The sequence below is a fragment of the Quercus suber genome, unplaced genomic scaffold, assembly GCF_002906115.3.
Source record: "Quercus suber isolate HL8 unplaced genomic scaffold, Cork oak 2.0 scaffold_295, whole genome shotgun sequence".
NCBI lineage: Eukaryota > Viridiplantae > Streptophyta > Magnoliopsida > Fagales > Fagaceae > Quercus > Quercus suber.
In genome coordinates, this window is record NW_027069751.1 from 224,475 (window position 1) to 234,770 (window position 10,296).

Below are 10,296 nucleotides of genomic sequence, written 5' to 3' on the forward strand. Positions count from 1 at the left end.
CTATAGCTACAATGCCTGTTGAAGAAACCAAAAGCACTGTAGCTCCAGTGCTATCCATCAATAATAGCTTACCCATGATTTGTTGTGAAATTAATGTTAAAATGTTATGCATTTAGCATTTTTTTATTTGATATATAAGAAACTGAGATTTCAACAATTGTGAAAATATTTTGATAACAATAAGTGTTGTAACATTTTTTTTAAAACATTTATTTTCAGTTGTTGTTAGCTACAGTCTCATATTTTATTATTTTATTTCGACTTGTAAGAAATTGACACGTCAATAATTGTGAAAATATTGTGAAATTTGTTGTGTCAGTATAACAATATAAATGTCAGCTTACATTAATATTTAAAAAAAAAAAAAAAAATCCATCAATAATAGCTTACCCATGATTTGTTGTGAAATTAATGTTAAAATGTTATGCATTTAGCATTTTTTTATTTGATATATAAGAAACTGAGATTTCAACAATTGTGAAAATATTTTGATAACAATAAGTGTTGTAACATTTTTTTTAAAACATTTATTTTCAGTTGTTGTTAGCTACAGTCTCATATTTTATTATTTTATTTCGACTTGTAAGAAATTGACACGTCAATAATTGTGAAAATATTGTGAAATTTGTTGTGTCAGTATAACAATATAAATGTCAGCTTACATTAATATTTAAAAAAAAAAAAAAAACACTTTAGGCACTATAATTACAGTGCCGGTTGAATAAACAAAAGGGTTGAACCAAAAAAAAAAAAAGGACTCACGAAACCAAAGCACTGTTGCTGCTACAATGCCAACACTTTGGATGCACAGTGCCAAAGCACTATAGCGGCATAGCCGCTTTTATTATAAAGATATATATATATATATATAGTTGGATTTAAGTTACACTTGGTGTAACTCTAAGTAATATTACACCATCCTATAATTTGTTATAAAATTTATATTTTGAGAATCTCACCGTTGATTTACATGTTCTATATGTTCTTAACATTCATGTCAATTTTCATGTTAATTGGATGTTATTTACCATTCAATTTATAATCTCATCTTTTATGCATTATTTTAAATTATAAAAACTTGAATTTAAAAAATTGATTGATGATATAGCTATTAATCTTTGATCACCTTAAAATTTTGCAAGTATGGAAAATATACAAAAATAATGTAATCTAACAGTGGATTTGACAAAATTCACATTCAATTAAAAAATATTGAGTGGTGTAACATTGCTTAAAAAATATTGAACCTATCTCATATATATATATATATATATATGAGGGCGTTTTAGTAATTTAGAATATTATTGAGTTAGGTTCGGTTTCGGGTTTGGGCCGGGTTTTATTAAAACTTGGACCTGATTCGGGCCTATTTCGGGTTTTTTAAACCCAAACCTGACCATATTCTTTATCGGGCCAGGTAAAACCCAACTCATTAAGGTCGGGTTGGGCTGGGCCGGACAGAAATTGCTTTCATCTCCATCTCTTTTTTATATATTTGATAAACTTCCTTCTTCATTTCTAATTGTAATTATTATTTTTTTTAATTTAATTGTTATTTTTCTATTATGGGTTATTCACACATTTTTTTTTATGTATATAATATGTTTTTTTAATGAGAATGTATATAATATGTTGAGTAAATATGAATGAGTAAAATTTCACATTAAATTATAATGAAAATAGTGAGTGATTATTATAATATAACTAGTATGTAGCCCCATGCTACCGCATGAGAATGAATATATTATTAATCATGAGTTTATTCGTATATAATATGTTTTTTTAATGAGAATGTATATAATATGTTGAGTAAATATGAATGAGTAAAATTTCACATTAAATTATAATGAAAATAGTGAGTGATTATTATAATATAACTAGTATGTAGCCCCATGCTACCGCATGAGAATGAATATATTATTAATCAAAAAAAAAAAAAAAAAAAAAAACCCTCAAAGTTGTACTCATTTTGTTTTACGATGGGTCATTTTGTAACATGATGGGCATTTGTGTGAAGAAAAAACCTCTGAAGTTCCATAGCTGATAAAAGAAATTCTCTCCAATCTCTTTTTATAGAGAGATGAGTTTGTGCGAGTTTTTATATATCCTTCATAGTTGTATTATCACGAAGCAGGTCTAATGGATTTAGATTGGTACTATCGATTCCCAAAGCATGAGTGTTTAATGTGTTATTAATTTCATCCATTGGCTTCTACACATGACAGTAAAATTAAAAATAATTAGATTGTACACGTGTATAGTAAAATTGGACTCCAATTTCAGATTCTAATTGAACAATTGGAATGATAAAATATGATAGTAAAAACAATAGGAAAATTTAAATAAAATTTCGGATTATATTGTAACAATTTGAATAAAAAATTCTAGTAGAAAGATAGGGTGGAGTGATCCACTCCAAGAAGGCGACCAAACTTGCGTAAATATAGAATAATAAATCTCTCTCCGGAAAATTTACATTGTTCATAACCTTTACCTTCACTGAAAATTTTAAAAACATAGTGACTCATATCTACCATCCAGACATCTATAGCCGGGTCCTCTCCAATTCGCATGAGATTTCATTGATCACTAAGTTCCTTTGCAGCTTGCAAAAAGTATCATCCATCGATTCACAACAGTGCTTTTTTCATTGTTATAGGTGCAAACCTGAACAAAAAGCCAAATATAAAGATAGTGAATTTTAGGCATAATGTGCATCTAATCACATATTAGCAATTTATAACAAATGTAAAGATGCAAACTTTGTAAGTGAATAGTAAACAAAATTCAGTGTCAGAACCAAGAAGAAAACACTTTAATCCGAAACTCAATGCAAATGTAAAGATGCAAACTTTGTAAGCAATTTATAACAAAGATGCAAACTCTGGCTTTGCTATCTTTTTGGAAATAATGCAATGTACCTAAACCAAGTTCTTATCACCGATATTAATCTCTTTGATTTTTACGTTTGACTGCAAAATTAAGAAAAAACTTAATTAGCACAGTAACTCACTTGACCAGATACGTAGAAGTGGTTTTAATGAGAATGAGACCACATACATTTAGCCATATGATGCAAAATTCAACTTCAATTTCACCGATATTAATCTCTTTGGTTTTTACGTTTGATTGCAAAATCAAGAAAAAACTTAATTAGCACAGTAACTCACTTTACCCGATACATAGAAGTGGTTTTAATGAGAATGAACTCACATAAATTTAACCACATGATGCAAAATTCAACTTCAATTTCAAATTCTAGACAAATGGCACAAAATTAGAACTCTAATTAGGAATACACGTGGCACACAATTAGAGTTCTAATTTGAAATTCAATTTCACACTCTCTCTGCTTCACTTATTATTATATATATAGATTTGATCCGAATTCATAAATTTGTTTTAAGAGCAAGTAGAAATGCTTGTACAGGAGAGCCTACTTTAAGCAATAACGAAAAACAACAACTCTCCCTTTGTAGGAGCCCCTCTCTCTCACCTTTGCACGAGTCCTCACTCCTTCATTCTCATACGGGTTTGTCTCGGGTCTCAAGTAGCCCACAGGGCTTGACATTCACTCCTCACCGAAATGGATCAAGCAGCCATTGCTGGGTTACAGCATCTCCAACTCACTAAAGAAGAAGAAGAAGAAATCTCCATATCAACCACTAGTAGATCAGATCTTTTGGAAGAGTGTTAACTGAGTCTGTTTGGGCGACTTCTAGCAAACAGACACTAGAATACGAAAGCACTAAAATGCACTCTAAGATCAGCTTGAAAGATGGGTTCAGATTTAAGGATCGTAGATATGGGAAAAAACATCTTCCAGTTCAAGTTTAGCTTAAACTATCAAATGGAATGGGTAGAGAGAAATGGTCCTTGGAATTTTGACAATAACCTCCTGCTTCTCTATAGATAGAGGAAAGGTTTATCAGTAATGAATATCTCATTCACTCGCTCTCCTTTATGGATTCAAGTTTGGGGTCTTCCCTTTGAAAGTATAACAGAAGAAGTTGGAAAGGATCTTGGCAGCAAACTGGGGAAGTACATCGAATCAGATAAGCGACCTTGGTTGTCAGAACAAGCTAAATTTATGTGGATACGAGTAGATATACCCATTGATAAGCCTCTACGAAGGGGTGAAAATTTTGTGAATCCGGAAGGAGATAAATACTGGGTCACATTCAAATACGAAAGGATTCCCAATTTCTACTTTCTTTGTGGAGTTTTGGGTCATGATGAGAAGCATTGTTTTGGTTTTCAAGGTAAGTCTGAAGATCACTGGCAATATGGGGACTGGCTCTGTGCAAGCAATGGTTCCAAAGGAGGTTTTGAAAAACAAAAAGCTGCCAACAGCGGTGGGTATGAGGAAAGAATGGATGAGGATCGTGGTGATCAACACATTCCGATGAATACAAGTCTAGCGAGCTTGGGAACGAAGTAGATGGGGATCTCATCAACTTAGTCAAATCACACAAGCTCCAAAAACACAAAATAGGGACAAGGAAACACGTTAGCCATGTTGTCAGTGGAAAATCAGAGAAAGGACGATATAGTATGTCCCTTGGCGCATATAATTGGCATAACCTAATTTGTTTCCTTCTCCATTTCTAACAATTATTTATCTACATTGGCTACTAGAAATTCTTTTGCGTATATAATTGCCACAATGTGAGATATATGCGGTTAAAACAAGATATTGATAAGAAGCAAGGACTTAGAAGAGCATGATTTTTTTTTTTTAACGGCGTAAATTGTCCTATGAGCATAGGGAGCAAATTGAATATTAAAAAAAAAAAAAAAAAACTCTTAATAACCCCAATATCAGAGGCAGATTGGATTAATTTTCATTTTAATTTTTTTACTAAAAAAAATTATCATTTAGCCTTAAAATTTTTAATTATATACTAATATACTTTTTCTAAAACTCTGCCTGTTAAATAATTGATTGTACTCTGTTCTTTCTTTTTCCGTGTGTGTTCACAATTTAAAATCCTCTGTTCTCAGTGAAGTCAACAACTTTTCCTGGGCCACCCACAAGGAAATTTATTCCTTTTCCCATTCCTTTTTTTTTTTTTTTAAGTTGATGGAGGAGGACAGGCTATCAGCTATGACTACATAGCTCTGATTAAATTTCTTTTACACATGCTCATTTACATACAAAGTATACACACATTTAATTTTTGAACTAAAATTGTGACTTGAAATAGTTGAAAATTGTGATTTTCTGTGCAAAATTGGTGAGTGTGTGAACCATGTGTGTAAGTATGTGAATTAGACATTTTCAGATTAGGTGGGGTGTACTGCGTATGAGATATTTCCATTAACAAGAAAGTTTCCCCCCTAGTTTCTTAGTTTAGAGAATTAAAATAACATAAAAAATAAAAAATAAAAACATTTTTATTTAGCTAAAATTTATGGTAAAATATAAAAATTATCATTAGATTTTACCCAATACTTGATACTATCAAAACTTTTAAAAGTACAAACAAAAAAGCTGTTTGAAAATGTCTCTACTTCAGCTTCCTTCTTCATCTCTTGTTGATATTTATTTATCACTAGTCGCAGACCCGCGCGTTGCGCGTATTAATTTTTTAGATAAAATATTATTTTAGTCCCTAGAATTTATAAAGAGTTAAAAAAAAAAAAAGTTTCATCATATTTTTCATAATCTTGTCTATAACATTTTTTCTATTATCATATATTTATTGGTTGATGATTTGCATAACATAGACATTAAATAAGAGGTAAAACTATTCATTGTGTATGAAGATTATGATTATATATATATATATATTTATATAATTCCCCTAGTTAGAGTTTGATTAGTTTTAAGTTTAAATTTGGTATTATAATATTTAATTTTTGATTATTGATTTAATTAAGTGAATGTGATGGTTGATTTATTGCACTATAAAGTTTTCAATGTCCTTTGTATAGCCATCTCTATTTTATTTCTTATTCCTCTTGACCACCTTTTTATTTTCCAAATAACGGTTATTAATTGACGTTTGATTTCATTTCTTTTTTTCTTCCTTCATTTATTCTTTATTACTTTGTATGTTCCCTTGCTAGTTGTAAATTTTATGGTTATCAATAAAAAATAGATATCATGGATGGCTTAAATAGTTATAGATATAGTTACATTAGTGGTATGTCAAAGGTTTTTTTTCCTTCTGAATTTTCAAGAAAATATGAAAAGCATTTCTCTAGTTTGGTCTCAATCAATTAAGATATCCATAATATATTAATGGAAATAATAATGAGCCCCAAATATTTTTAATGTATGAAGTGGTTAGGTTAGTAGTATGTCAAAGGTTTAAAAAAAAAATTTAAAAATAATTCCAAGGAAATGTAAAATGCCTTTTTCATAAAAAAGAAATTGTGACTTTTTGAGTGGTAGAAATATGATTGTTTTACTTACCTTGTTTATAGATTTCATTATTAAGTTATAAACATCCAAATTAAAGTAAATGAACAGATAAATGCAAAATTATATGTAAAGTTACAACAACACAAGATAAATATGTATGGATATATATATATTTTTTTAATTCATGAATCATTATTTCACTGTTTACTTTCATTTTGCAAAAAACTTTACATAAACTCCTCTTTTGTGACAACATTTTTTTTTTCTTTTTGCCGAAACAACTTGAGGATATTAAGACTTAAATTAACACATGTGATAATTGTAAAACACGTCAATGATATGAAAAATAGAAAGATTTAAATATTTAAAAAAAATTTTAGTAGATTGTAATATAAAACATTTTTTTCTCAATATTTTATGTAACTTTTCCCATAAGATCAATATTGTTGGCATCCTTTAAAGATGATACATAATATTTTTGAGAAGAAGAAGAAGAAGAAGAAGTAGAGACAATGCTAACACATAATATAAAATTATTAAGCTTGCGTGATTTAAATTTGTGGCAAAAAAGTATTAATGTATCTATGATAAAAGTTTTTATCTAAATGATATATAGTAGTTCATATTTTTTTAGACTTGATTCAAAAAGTACATTCTCAATAGCTTTTTAAGTCTACAAAATGATCAATATATGGGCCTAGACACATTCAAAGGGTGTCATCTAAATTATAAATTATATGACTCTTTATCACACAAATATTTTGATTCCCCAATGTATGGTAAAGAAATGCAAGTTTGTGTCTAGCCATTTTCTTAATTTGTGCTGCATAATTTAATAGTATAAAGGATGTGATTGGATTTAAATATTGAATAAAATAATATGAGAGGAAAAAAGAGTAAAAATAAAATATATAGCAATAAACATCAAATTATCCAAGTCATTCTATGTAATATAATAACAATATATTATTATACACTATATGTATAATGCAGTAGGATAATATTTAATCAAAGAGAATATAAAAGATAACAACTTAAAACACAAAACTAAATTACATCAACTCAAAGTAAAATTCTAATTAACACAAAAATTCATCAACCTAAAGAATTGATGCAATAAAAAAAAATCAAACAAAAATATAAAACAAATTGAGAGAGAGAGAGAGAGAGAGAGAGAGAGAGAGAGAGAGAGAGAGAGAGAGAAGTAACCTTTTTGTGTGAGAAAACTATGCATAGAATGAAAAAGAAAATGCCAAATTTATAGTAAGATATTGAGAATAAGAAGAGTCAAAATAAAGGAAGATAAAAGGGTAGAGAAAGAATGATATTAAGGTAGAAAGTAGTGGGGAGATGAAGAAGCAAAAGGAAATGAGAGTTTTGGAAAATTAATAATAAAAATAATGGTTAATCAATTTTTTTAATTTTTTTAATTATTTTTCTTTCTTCACACATAACAATCACCATACACCCTCTTCCTTCATTATCAGGATATATCAAAAAAAAAATTAAAAAAAAAAAAGAATGAATACAATATGAATCATTCTATCAACAACAAAAAAAAAGAAAATAGTATCATTTAAAATTTACATAATTACTATAACAAATTTGTAAATTTACACGATTATAAACTAAGTGAGATAAGTTATTTTTAAGCAAAATTTTGTAAATTTTACATATTTTTCTATTATACACTCATAGCCTCATAGGCCCACTAATGCGAGTGCTCATAGCAATATTTTTTTAAGACGCATTTATAAGACTGCTTCAAAATTTAAATAAATTAGCAGAATTCATCATAATAACTGCTACAATAAGGTACTATAAATTAATTTTAGTAACATTTTCTAAAATCATTGCAATATCACTATATATTAAATTCTTATTCAAAAAGTAATATAATTTAAACTATAATTTTCATACATATGTTAATTTGTTGTAACATTTTTATCAACTTCTTTCTTCTAAATTTAAGGGATAGTAGACTTTATTAATGAGCAGTAGATACAAGTCACTGTTGTTAAAGAGGCAAAGAGAGACTAATTGGAAAAATGGTGATTGTTAAGTTATAGTTTTTCACATAACATTTATTTTAGCTTTATTCCATGACAAAAGTGTTGTAATTGCATTAATTTATTTCCTTATATTTTGTGAGATTTATGATATTTACAACAAAGACATCTAAGATTCAAATTCTCTCTCTTCCAACTCTTGAATTATATTCAAAAAAATTCATAAAAAATAATAAGACCTATACCTTGAAATACTCAAAATCAACTTAAAACATCCTAAGGGCATGTTTGTTTGGATGTGAAATAGGGCATATGAAAAACTTTAGAGAGAAAATAAGAAGAAAAACTTTTTTGAGTGTGTTTAGTTAGGTGGGAAGGAAGGAAAATAAATAGTGGGGTCTGAGTGTTTTATCCCCAAGCCCACCAAAAAGTTTTCTCCCAAAAATGAAGAGAAAATTGAAGGGAGAAAATTGGGCTACTTAATGGAAAAAAATGCGCATGTCCAGTTCCAATTTTTTGTTTTCCTTTTTTTTTTTTTTTTCCTTAGTTGTTTGTTATTTTTTGTTTTTGTTTTAATTAGCCATCATTTTTTAACAAGGTTGTATAAGTAAATTTATACAAAATTACTTTTTCCATCTCTCCACTTTTCCACTCTCAACCAAATAAAAATGTGAGAAATTAAAATATTTTATATCCTCCTACTTTTTCATCTTCCCACAATTTTCTATCTTCCCACTTTTCCACCCCTCCAACCAAACAAACCCTAAGTTAATTAAATCTACAAACCAAAAACCAAAAACAAATACATAATTCTTATGCAACAACCTCTCAAATGCCAAAATAACCATATCAATTAAAAAAATTGAGCTTCTTAAATGCTAAAAAAGTAAACAAAGTTGCTAAGACTATAACTTGCCAACGTGGCAAATTGTGAGTGGTAGGGTAAAAGTGATGAGTCTATGTAAATCCACAATTTCACCACTCAAAACACGCTATATGAACAAATTGTGGTAAAGTTGTGTCAAAAGTTGTAATATTAGCATTACTCAAAAATAAAACTCATATAAAAAATGTTGGTATGACATCACGTATTTTTCTTCTTGCCCCTCTTTCTTAAAGGGTTTTTTTTTTTTTTTTTGTGTGGAAATGTACCATTAGATTAAATTAGAATTAAGTTAGTATTTTTGAAACTATATAGTTTAATTTATTATTTATATGAATATCCTTATTTTTCAATGAAATTGATTATCTTTAAAACACAAAATATAAAAGTTAAACCAAACATACTGCATTAATTTATTTCTCCATTTGGTTTTTGTGGGTTCTAATTAGCTTATTTGATAAGGTTTATCATTAAATAAAGATTTGAAGTTCAATGACCCTGACAATGAAGTTTTCATCGTTAGACTTTTAAAAGATCGGACTCCATACATTGAAACTATTTCTTAAATAAAAATAAAATAAATAAAGAAAGAAAGAAAGAAAAGAAAAAAAAGAAGAAGAGCATATTAGACTTTTAAAAGCGGTCAAGGAATTCCATAGGGCATAATCCTTTTTCCGCATTTGGGCCTTCGCTGTTTGCTCTTCATGTCATATATATAGATTCGGCTCACCCACTTTAACTTCCTTCATAAAACCAATTAGCTAGATTCAAAGTCAAACCACTCTTCCCCTATTCTCGATTTCCCTCCAAAATGAAGACCAAGAAGAAACGCAATGCACGTGAACCCCCACCACTCTCCCATGTTGATGATCAATCACCCACCATCACCAAAGAAGTGGAAGACGCCATGAAAGAACACGAAAGTGGGAACTACACCAAAGCCTTGAATCTTGTCGAGGCCACTCTGTCCCGCCACCCAAGCTCCTCTCTTGCTCTCGCTGCCCTCAGCTTCTGTCACTTAAAATTCGTGTTTT